The sequence below is a fragment of the Gopherus flavomarginatus genome, chromosome 4 (genome assembly GCF_025201925.1).
Source record: "Gopherus flavomarginatus isolate rGopFla2 chromosome 4, rGopFla2.mat.asm, whole genome shotgun sequence".
Lineage (NCBI taxonomy): Eukaryota > Metazoa > Chordata > Testudines > Testudinidae > Gopherus > Gopherus flavomarginatus.
The window spans coordinates 167,855,444-167,867,904 of NC_066620.1; positions in this window are offsets into that span (position 1 = coordinate 167,855,444).

Genomic DNA, 12,461 nt, shown 5'->3' on the forward strand with positions numbered 1-12,461 from the left:
CAGGCAGCTTCTCTCACTCTCCCCTCCTGCTTCCATGCCAGGGAGGGTTTAAAAAGGTCTCCAGCAGTTGGAGCCAGCTGAACTTAATTAGTTCCCTGGTAACCCCTTTTCCAGCTGAACCTTATTTCCCCATAGTTCTCTCTCCTCAGTGGATTGGGAGAGGCCTTTTAATCATCTGGGACTAATTACTACCCCTCCCTTTGTAGCCATTTGTCCTGGGCTTGCCACAGTGGGGATTTCCTCTCAGCCTTCAACTACCTGAGGGGGTTCTCAGTGGTGGCAGATGACAGAATAAGGAGCAATGGTCTCAAGTTAAACTGAGGGAGATCTAGGTTGAATATTAGGAAACAGTATTTTACTAGGAGGGTGGTGAAGCACTGCAATGGGTTACCTAGGAAGGTGATGGATTCTTCATTCTTAGAGGTTTTTAAGGCCTGGCTTGACAAAGCCCTGGCTGGGATGATTTAGTTGGTGTTGGTCCTGCTTTGAGCAGGGAGTTGGACTAGATGACCTTCTGAGGTCTCTTCCAACCCTAATCTTCTATGATTCTATGAAACTGCCTTCCCCATTTTGATTGTGGCCCCTGCCAGCTAGTCCAGTGTCTCAGGTGACAGCAATCTGTGATATAATTGCTGAAGTTTCATGATTCAGATCCCACTGATGATTTCTGGGGGAGCTGTTGGTTACACATAATAGAATTTGCTTTTTAAAAAGAAACCAGCAATAACAAACAAGAAACCCTAGGAAATTACCCCCCAACACACACAGACACACATTAAAGGAACAATACTTGGGTTGCAAAGTGCTCAGAGCACTGAGAAGTTAGGAAACACAAAAATTAAGGTTGCCTGTGCAACCTTAATTCAGGCCCCTGCTGTGTATGCCTTATGATCCTGTCTTTAATGGTGTAACAATATTTTTTCCACAGGTTCAGGCATCATTTGGTGCACAGAATGGTTGCACTGGTGGGCAGAATGAAGGTTGTACAGGTAGCTGTAAATCTGTCATTTTCCAACTTTTGAGTGCTTGACTGGAAGCCTAATAATGCTCTTTTAACATGTGAGTGGGATTTTGTGTGTGTATGTGATATATATAAACAGAGATCTTGACTAGAACTGTGTGAAATACCTCAAATTTAACTATGGGAGTTGAGTCAGTACCTCTTTATAATCACTTGGGAGCTGAGGAGTTGTGCAAGTTGCAAAAGCAGTTAGCAAATCTCACCAACTTCCATGGGACACACTCCCTTAACAGTCTCCAAGACCACTAAATTACTGCTTCCTATTGCAAGTTTTTTGGAAGAAATGAGCTGATAGGGTTTATACCCCTTCCCTCCTAATGGTTTTATGGGAAGGCAGAGTGTTTATTTTTCCCATGTGCCATCTTTTGGCAGTTAGGATGATGAAAAGAGACCCAGTGGTACCTCCTGCAAAGAAGTGAGCCTACCTGCCTTTCTGGCTATTCAGCATCATTTGGGAAAGAAACTCCCCTGGCCACAATTTCTGCTGCTAGACTAGGGCCAGCTCCAGGCCCCAGCGCGCCAAGCGCGTGCTTGGGGCGGCACGCCGTGGGGGTCGCTCTGCCAGTTGCTGGGAGGGTGGCAGGCAGCTCTGGTGGACCTCTCTGCAGGGACGCCTGCGGGAGGTTCACCGGAGCCGCAGGACCGGCGAGCGGCAGAGCGCCCCCCACAGCGTGCCGCCGTGCTTGAGGCAGCGAAATGGCTAGAGCCGGCCCTGTGCTAGACCAAGCCTACTCTCATTGTGAGGTCTTGGTATGAGTTGCTCCAGACTGCAGCAAGGGATAGCTCAGGGCAGTAGTAGCCATGGCATTATCTCAATTATCTAGCCACTAGAAGGGAGAGATTTAAAATTTTTATTAAAGCTAGTGTTAAAAAATTATATAGTACACAGGTTAGAAAAGAGTGTCTGTACATCTGGGTGGAGTGCTTAGAATATCCACAAATACAAAAGTTTGTTTAAAAAGTAAGAAGATACATATAATGCATAATCAGCAATAACCCAAATTTAGGTGAATAAATTTAACAATACAGTTTAGATATTAGAATCCAAATACTTGGGTAAATCACTCATGAAAAGTTGTACAGAGAGTTAGTTGTGGAAAGCAAAATATATCAATGAGTGAAGATTGTCCCTCAGTACTTGAGAATTAGGTAGGTTGTCCATTTAGAAAATACAATCCATGAATGCTTCTTATCAGCACTCCAGCTCATCCCTCGTGGTATTGCTGATGTTCCTCGACTACCTGATGGTGTCTGATACCATGTGTTGCTGCATCAGCTGAAAGTAGTGTTGAGCAATTCCGCATTCTCTCAACACTTGCTCGTTACTGGGGTCGCATGCGCCCAGGGGTCCAATGATCAGCGTGTCTGTTCGAACCTGGTAACCCTTAGCTCTCAAGGTGTTAGCCAGAGGAGTATATTTCTCCACCTTTCGAGCTCGGACACCACGGAAGGTCGGGGTCCTGTTCTTGAAGGACACTATGATGTCCACCATGGTGATCTTCTACACACTAAGTATTTCCAAGTTTCTAGTGACTAAACAACCTAATAAAGTTTTGATCTGGTAGTCACATATCCTATTCTCAATTCATGCATGAAGTCAAGGAGAATTTTGTGGAAAAATTGCATGCAATATATGGTGAATCATCATCTTATAATTCACAGATAATCATAGTTATTAAACATGTCATGTATACATAATAGAATAATATATAAAGCACAAATGTAGCTTCAGATAATGAATATATACAGAGGTAAATTCCTCTACTTCTTTCATTTACAATCTTTTGTCCTATACAGTACTATTTATACGGTTTTTCCTGAGTACACACAACTATTATTTCAGATCTATTAGCCTTTTTTTCTAAATATTCTTTCTTTTTAATCAGCCTTCTTTTGCTGCTAGTTTTAGTTTTTTGTCTTGTGAATTTTTAGACTCATCTATTTTTGGTTGATTCTGTCCCTGCCTGTGATTATATTCTTGTTACTTCAAAATCTTATACTTATGTTAAATTCCTTAGCTATTTTTTTTCTCTCTTTCCCATCCCTCCTCTTCCCTCCCCTCCCCAGTCTCCTGGGGGGAAAAATGCTTTCCAATAAACCTCTAAGTCCCTCCTTAAATTAATTCCTGGCCTAGCAGTTTCTGCTGTCATACTTATTTTCTTCGCCTCTCACACTTCCTCAAATCTTGATCCACTATACTCCTTAATTAGTTCTTGTGATTATTTACTGGTCTCTAACTCTCAAACTTACTGCACATTTGTTTAGTAGAATGTAGCCAATCTTTCCCATGCAGGGCCGGCGCTACCATTTAGGCGACCTAGGCAATGGCCTAGGGCACCAGAATTTTGAGGGGGTGCTATTTTGCCGGGGGGGCAGCACGCGGGTCCGGTGGACCTACCGCAGTCATGCCGGCAGACGGTCCGCTGCTGGAAAGGCTCCAGTGGAGCTGCCGCAGTCATTTCGGCGGACAGTGCGCTGGTCTAAAGGCTCCGGCGGACCTACCGCAGTCATGCCTGCAGCAGGTCCACCGGAGCCTTTAGACCAGTGGACCGCCCGCCGGCATCACTGCGGCAGCTCCACTGGAGCCTTTCCAGCAGCGGACTGTCCGCCGGCATGACTGCGGTAGGACCACCGGACCCGCGGGGGGGCGGTGAAATGGCCATCCGCCTAGGGCGTCAGAAACCCTGGCGCCGCTCCTGTTCCCATGGCATCTATTTCTTCAGCATAAAGAGTTCAAAACAGATTCCCTACTGAGTGTTATCTTAATCAGGAAGGTAGCACTGCAAGGCTTGCTCTCAGCTAAGAAGTCCCACTGCGCAGCATGTCTCTTTGAGTCTTTAATGTTTTACTCCTAATTTTACAGCAATCTAAAAGTTGGGAAACTTGCTAATCAATTAAAAGGTAAGACATTTCAGGGTTTAATCATTTTATGGGCATTGCCCTGTATGTATTTCAAATATTGAAAAGATTCTGCTATTTAACGGCATTCAGGCCTGGAAATTGATTAAGGGCTACAGTTAGTGTTAACAACTGCAAAAACACAATCCAGGTAGTGTAGGAATGGCTAAGTAGCCAATAGCAATTTGTACTTTTACTTTTTAGAAACCTTTTGTTTATATATTTCATGAAAGTGATATGAAAATCCTTTCCATTTAATAGGAGGGAGGAGTGGAAAATATCCATCTAACGTTACTAGAATAAATAGCCCATCTAACTTCCCAATGTTTATTCTGTAGTATTTAATATATATTAAATTAGAGTAGAGCTAGTCAAAAATTTCCACTGATATTTCCATTGGAAAATGTCATTTGATCAAAAGCATTTTTGATGAAATTGAATTCATTTGACAAATTTCCTGTGAACTTCTTTCAAAATGAAAAGAAAAATTGGGGGAAAAATTAAATTGTGAATAAAAATATTCATTTTTATGACTTCATGGCACATTAGTAATAATAGCAGTGCTTGATTCATAAAGGAATTTAGGCATGCTGATATTTAGGCCTGGTCTACACTACAGAATTAGGTCAAAGGAAGTCGCCTTAAGTCGACACGTTGATGTATGTGTCTATGCTACCAGGTCCTTTACGTTGACCTAAGCCTTCTCTGATGTCGACTCCTGTAATCCACCTCTGTGAGAGGCGTAGTGTTTAGTTTGATTTTCATGGGCCAACTGAGAGGTAGTGCAGACACAGCATTATGTAATTTGACTTACTTGGTCTCCAGGTGGTGTCCCACAATGCTCATCTGTGACCACTGTGGAGATCATTCTCAACTCTGCTGCACTGCAGCCAGATACACAGGAAAAAGCCCCTCCCCTGCTAAAGCCTGCGGAACTTCTGATTTCCTATTTCCTGTTTGATCAACATTGAGAGAGTGCCAGCTTGAGCACAGCTGATCATGGAGACAACATGCCCCAAATGCGCTCCAGTGTGGATTGCATAGAAGATGGTGGATCTCATCACTGTGTGGGGAGAAGAGTCTGTGCTCCAATCCAGCAGAAGGAAACACTAACGTCTGTGCAAAGATCTCTCAGGGAATAGGGGAGAAGGGCTACACGAGGGACATGCAGCAGTGCCATGTGAAAATAAAATAACTTAGCCAAGCATACCAGAAAGCAAGGGAGGCAAACAGTCGTTCTGGTGCTGAAGCCCTACACATGTCGGTTCTACAACAAGTTGCATGCAATTCTCGGGAGGTGATCCTACCAGCACCCCCACAAGCAATATGGACACCTCACAGGCTTGTAAGTCTTGGGACAATAAGGAGGAGGATATGGTAGATGAGGAAGAGGAGAAGGAGAATGGGAGACAGGAGAGTGGTGGAATCCATTCTCCCCGAGAACCAGGAAATATTTTTAACCCAGGAATCCTGTGGGTTGCAGGACATCACGGTGGCTGACCGTGATGCCGGGGAAGGCACCTCTGGTGAGTATACAATTACAATGAAAGTCCAGTTAAACTTTAGCAGGCACACACATTTGGTGGTATTGCATGTTTACTGTGCAGAAAAAAGTGAGGTGCTGTAGTTCTCTACTTACAAGAGGTCACTCCATGTATGCAGAGGGTGGCCCCTGGAAAGTCACATTATGTGGACTGGGATAGCCTGGGAAACCTCCATGGATATCTCTAGGAAACTTCATGGATGTACTCTGAAATCCTTTGCAAAAGGTTTCTGGACAGAGCAGTCTTATTTCTTTCACCATGGCAGGACACTTTCCCACACAACTCCTGAATTTAATTCAGCTGGCATCATTGTGGTACACAGCATAGCAGCATAAGGTATATACCCATAAGGTATATACCCATAGCAGCATAAGTGTCTGGGTATATACCCAGACACTTGCAGCATCTCCTTCCTTTCTGCCTCTGTTACCCTCAGGACACTGATATCACATAGGGTGGCTTAGGGGAAGTTCTGATTAAAAGTACACACCTGAAAATGTTTCTCTCGTTCCAACTTTACAACCCCTTTTCCCCAAAGTTATATTTTTTTTCTGTTCTCCCTCTCTACTTATGTTTGTTAAATAAAGTAAATGGATTTGAGAAATAAATGTTCTTTATTGAGTAGAAGCAGTGGGCTTGGATGGAGGGTTGGTTTTACAGTGACAGTGATACAAGCCACTGTTTCGGAAAGCACAGTGCAGACAAACAGCTCACATTACGGTGACTCATTATTGAAACAGCTTTTCAAAGCCTTGCAAATACGGAGCACCCCTTGCTGTGCTCTTCTTATTGCCCTGGTGTCTTGCTATTCAAAAATAGCTATCATGTGACCTGTCTCAACTGTCGACCCCTGCGGAAAATTTTCCCCCTTTTTTCATAGATATTATGCAGCACACAGCAGGCCGCTATAACCATGGGGATATTCTTCTCACTAAGGTCCAACCTTGTTAGTAGACTTCTCCAGCATCCTTTCAAATGACCAAAGGTACATTCAACCACCATTCTGCACTTGCTGAGCCTATAATTGAACCATTCCTTACTGCTATCCAGATGGGCAGTGTATGGCTTCATGAGCCATGAGAGCAAGGGGTAGGCTGGGTCCCCCAGGTTATCTATAGGCATCTCAATGTCGTCAATGTTAATTTTGTGATCTGGAAAGAAAGTCCCAGATTTCAGCTTTTTGAACAGACCTGAGTTCCTCAAGATGCCATGAACCTTTCTCGACCATCCTACACTGATGTTGGTGAAATGCCCTGGGTGATCTACCAGCACTTGCAACACTATTGAAAAGTATCCCTGTCGGTTTATGTACTCTTTGGCAAGGTGGTCAGGTGCCAAGATGACGATATGCGTGCCATCTATTGCCCCACTGAAATTAGGGAACCCCATCGTGGCAAAACCATCTACTATGTCCAGCACATTTCCCAGACTCACTACCCTTCATAGCAGAAGTCAATTAATGGCCCTGCAAACTTGGAGCACAGCAACTCCCACAGTTGATTTACCTACTCCAAATTGATTCCCCACTGACTGGTAACTGTCTGGCATTGCAAGCTTCCAAATAGCAATCACCACTCACTTCTCCACTGCCAGAGCAGCTCTTGTTTTTGTGTTGCTGAACTGCAGGGTAGGGGAAAGCTCTGCACAAAGTTTCTAGAAGGTGGCCTTCCACATTCGAAAGTTCTGCAGCCCCTGCTTCTCATCCCATACCTGCAAAATGATGCAGTCCCACCAGTAAGTGTTGTTTCACAGAACCAGAAATGATGCTCTACAGAGTGCAGTTGCTCTGTGACTGCCAGCAGCAACTGTACATTGTTTTTTTTCAATGGCTTGCAGCAGGGCTGCTTGCAGGAAATCGGTATGTTCCACGTGGCGAGCCTTACTTCAGCTCTGGAAATACTGCAGGAGAAAGTGTGAGGTGTTTGAGATGCTCACAACAACAGAGCACAACTGAGCAGGCTCCATGCTTCTGGGGTTATGGAGTACATGCAGCGGTTTTAAGGCATGAAATCCTCTGGGTTGTTTGCCGTTGATATGACGAGGGGAGCATGGTGCAGAATGGGATACCAATGCAATGTTCCCATTCTCCCCTGCAACAATGTTTTGGTCCCATGAAGCATTGCACAAACTTCCCAAAACAAACTGCAGCAAGTTGATCTTTGGGATAGCTACCCACAATGCACTGCTTTGTGCATCGATGCAGGCGCTGCTAGTGAGGACACACTCCATTGAAACAATGAACATTGTGTGGCCACGCACAATTGACTTCATTAATTCAGGGGCTCAAGGTCGAATTAGATAAAGTCGACTTAATTTTGTAGTATAGACAAGCTCTGAGTGTCATCATGCTTAATTTTTAGGAGCCTAGAAATTAGTGGGATTCACAAAGCCTGAATTCAGTGCCTAGGCCAGTGGTGGGCAACCAGTGGCCCATGGGCCGCATGCAGCCCATCAGGGTAATCTGCTGGAGGGCCGCCAGACAGTTTGTTTATGTTTGCACTGCCCCCTGCAGCTCCCAGTGGCTGCGGTTCGCCATAGCCGGCCAATGGGAGCTGCGGGAAGCATCATGGGCCGCAGGGACTTGCTGGCCGCTGCTTCCCACAGCTGCCATTGGCCAGTAACAGTGAACCGCAGCCACTGGGAGCTGCAGGTGGCTGTGCAAATGTAAATAAACTGTCTGGCAGCCTGCCAGCGGATTTCCCTGACAGGCCACATGCAGTTCACGGATTGCAGGTTGCCCACCACTGGCCCAGGCTCCCTATACAATGAAAGGATAGTGTAGTGGGATAGTCACCCCCCTCCTTCCTGAAGAGGATAAAGCAGCCCTGGAGAGGGCTGCAGTGGGGAAAGCTAGGCTGATTGGGAAAGCAGCCATAGCTGTGGTCAGCTCAATAGGGGCTCAGCTGGCCCTAATAAGAGGACTGTGGGCCAGAAGATGAAAAGAGAGACTCTTTCTCTAGCTTTCAGAGAGAGAAGGATCTGGCTGCCTGGGAGCTGGGAAGGGTATCTAGGGTGGAGTAGTGCTGGGGAAGGGCAGAGGGAGCTGGAGAGCTCCAGCCTAGCAAAGCTGCAGGCTGAGTAAAAGGCCCACAAAAGGGTACTAGGGCTGCAGAGGGGCAGCCCAGGAACAGGCAGAGGCAGCTAGTTCAACCCCCCTTGCCGATGATGAGTGTTTTACAGACTGCCATCTGCACCAATGAACAGGAGCTAGATGATGACTGGCAGTAGCCACTGAGGAGAGGTGAGGATAGGGGGTTGGAGGAGGGGAGACCCAGACAGAGGGGGTACTGCCATGAGAAGAATGCCTGGGGGGAAAGGGCACCAGGGTCTGGGAGGGACATGGGGCCAGTGGCAGGAGAGACACCAGCTGACAGAGGGTGCTCCAGAGCTGGAAGAGAGCTGATTCCCTGGACAACCAGCAGGAGGTGCTGCATGGGTGTCATCTCCCTGCCACAGATAGAGATTAAGCATTGCAGAAGGGGATTCACATAAGCCATCATGCTAAGTAGCTCCCTGCCCAACTTAGCCAATGGGAGATATTGGAGTGTCTTAAATTCTTCCCCTCTCAGGGACTGGGACTCGGACTCTGTAGCTGGTGGTTAGTGCACTCATCTGCAAGTTGGGAGTCCCAGGATCCTGTGAAATTGTTTTTTAACATTATTTATCCACTGTGAATCCTAGTGTCTTTTCTACAGTGTCACCACAATCAAGTTTCTTTGTGAATCTAGTCCTCTAGTCCTCTAGTACTATCAGAACATATTATAATACATGAATTGACTGTGATATGACATGACTACTGACATGTCATAAAATAATGTAAAATGAAAATATACAAAATGAAAATTTTAAAACAAAAATTGGTTTTGAAACAAAAGTTTGATTTTTTTTTCAAAACAAAAATGGAATTGTTCTGAAATTTCATTTTGTGGGAAATTTTGAAAATATTTCTTTTCATTCTGATTCAGAATAAAAACAAATTTCAAAATGTTGACCTGTCCCACAAAACAAATTCTGAGTGTATAAAGCAAGTGACAAAAGAATGATGGTTATCAACAAATTTAAGGAAAAGCATATTGTGATAGAAGAAAAAGCAAATTACATAAATGGAAAACAAAACTAAGGCTTGATTCTGCTCCCATTCAATGCAGCAGAAATTTTGAACTTAACTTTAGTGACAGCAGGGTCATTGTTTTTATATGGATATAACGTAGTGTAATCTTGCTAGCTTATATTAGACCATCTTATGTTTGTTTTGATTCTGTTAAAAGCAAAATTATGAATCAGTTGATCTCTTGCACAGGCAAGATAATTTAAAGTAGGAATGTTTTAAAAGTTCACAACTATGAAAGTGATATGTTTCAGTGGAGTCTTGGTCACACCTTGACACAGTGATCTTCTTACAAATTTTTGTCTTTTCAAAAATGAAATTGTTTGTAGGGAGGGATAGCTCAGTGATCTGAGCATCAGCTTGCTAAACCCAGGATTGTGAGTTCAATCCCTGAAATGGCCACTTAGAAATCTGGGGCAAAATCAGTACTTGGTCCTGCTAGTGAAGGCAGGGACTGGACTCAATGACCTCCCAGGGTCCTTTCCAGTTCTATGAGATAGGTATACCTCCATATACTTTTTTAAAAAGGGAAGTGATCTAGCCAATTCTTCAGTGATGTAACCTCATTCATCACTCACTCTCCCCTTTCATAATATACTCTGCCCCCCCATTCTTAATGTTGCTGCCTTGTTTAGTTCTATAGTGGAAATATAGGGCTTGATGAATACTGTCATATTTATATATTTTGTTAAAATTTGTAGTGAAGACTTCAAAAGTGATGTAGTCCAATGATGCATTAAGTCAATAAAACTGTGTACTAGGAAACCTTACAGTGTGAAATGTTGCTGAAATAGAATATTTTTTCATGAATAGAATTAGAATACTTAATCTGTGTAGGGTTATGAAATATGTTGCTTATATAGTAGTGTAATGAAGAAAAAATAGCATCAACTTTAAATATGGAGTGGCTACTACCAGTTCATGATACTGTTTCACACTAGCAACCCACTACCCAGTGTTTCAGCCAACATTTCAGGACATAAAAGAAAAATGGCAAACTGCAATGTCATATTATATTATTCTTTCTCCCTAGTAGCAAAGTTTGAAGCACAAATGTTTGTTTTCATGCACAACAAAAACTTAATTATGCAGTACAGGCATTTCGGTTCCAGACGTATACTTAATTGTATGCTTTCCTTAAATAAAGTGTAATTTAATGGCACCGTTTGTCTAATACTTTGAAAACACATAAAACCTGTTTGGGAAAAATCAGAATCAGCAGTTGGCAAGACCTCTGCCTGAAATACTATTTATTAAGGAGTGGAAATGAGGACAGAGTCTGTACTGAAATGCAGTTTACCCATGCTGTGATGCTGAAGCTGAATTGCAACAATTTAGTTACTGCAAGCCTTTTGTTCTGTACTTGGGTTGGTTGTTCCCTTAATTCCAGAACCAATGTATAGTATTCAGTAATTACAATCTGTGTCTAGTAGAGTTGCTTCAGGAGCCTGCTGTGATCAATAACTTTCTACCCTGCACCTCTCTAAATAAATATTCCTTTCAACTCTCATAAAAATCATGTAAATAATAGATGATGGAGGAGTTGAAAACCAAAATCAGTACTAAATAAAACTACCAAAACAGAAGGACATTTTGGGTGTCAAACCTCATACATTATCCTGTTTCTGTCCCATTTTATAATACATTAGTTTTCTATTTATTTGTTTGGGATTTATAAAAATACCAAAAAGCACACTTAGTCATAAACTCCATGTGCCCTTAGCACATCACAGATAATTCTCCAATTTAACTAGAGTGAAGCAGCCCAACAGAGTATAATCCTTCCAGCAGTGTAAAGCTCTAATCCCCTTCACCTCCCATAATTAATGATCCATTAATATAGTATATTCACCCCGGGTGGATCAAAAAGGATGTTTTTTTTCAGTTCACCATTGTAAAGTTGAATATTTTCCACTGTGGGTGACATTTCCATTTCTAAAATTGCAGGGGTATAGTGTATGAGGGTCGGTGTCATGATAGATATGCCATTTCGATAATTTTACCATTGATTTTGCTACTGAAGGCCTAGGTCATATTTGCAAGAGTGACAAGCACTTAGCTCTTAAGTTTCATTACTTAGGCACCTAATGCCTTATATTTTGAAAATGATACTTAGGCTCCTATATCACTTGGGTGCTTATGAAAATTTTACTCACTATTCCTAAAAAGAAGTGGGAATTATGGGGCCAAACTCTGCCTTCATTGATACCCATGTACCCCCACTGAAGTCAGCATAGGCACCGACTTCCACTGTCCTTGGTGGGTGCTTGAACCCATCCTAGCCCCTGGCCCTGCCCCTCCACTGCCTTCACCCCACCACCATTCCACCTCTTCCCCAAAGTCTCCATCCCCTTCCTCACCTCCTCCCCTGAGCACTCCACGTCCCCGCTCCTCCCCTTCCCCCCTGGAAAGTCCTGTTTGGTGGTGGGAAGCACTGGGAGGTAGGCAGAGGAGCAGGGACACGGCGTGCTCAGTGGGTGGAGGAGGTGGGGTGGGGGGAAGTTGGCTGCCGGTAGGTGCAGAGCACCCACTAATTTTTCCCCGAGGGTGCTCCAGCCCCAGAGGGAAGTCCAGTGGGATTGTATGTCTCTAGGTATAAATGTTAGCTATGATATTTAGCTGTATACCCAAGAGTAACAATGCATTTACCATTAATTTTGTAGTATTTTATATGCATTTGCTTTATTTAACAGGACTAAAAAGACTTTTTAAATGTGAAATAGCTCCTTTTGTCATAGCAGATTTGTCTACAATACCATATATGGACCCAATTCATGAGTAACATTATGTATGTGTACTCAATGGGATTAGTCACATGTATAAGGCTACTCACGTGCTTATGCCTTTGAAGGATTGGAGTGAGAGTTTTTATACTCTGTTTATTGAAACC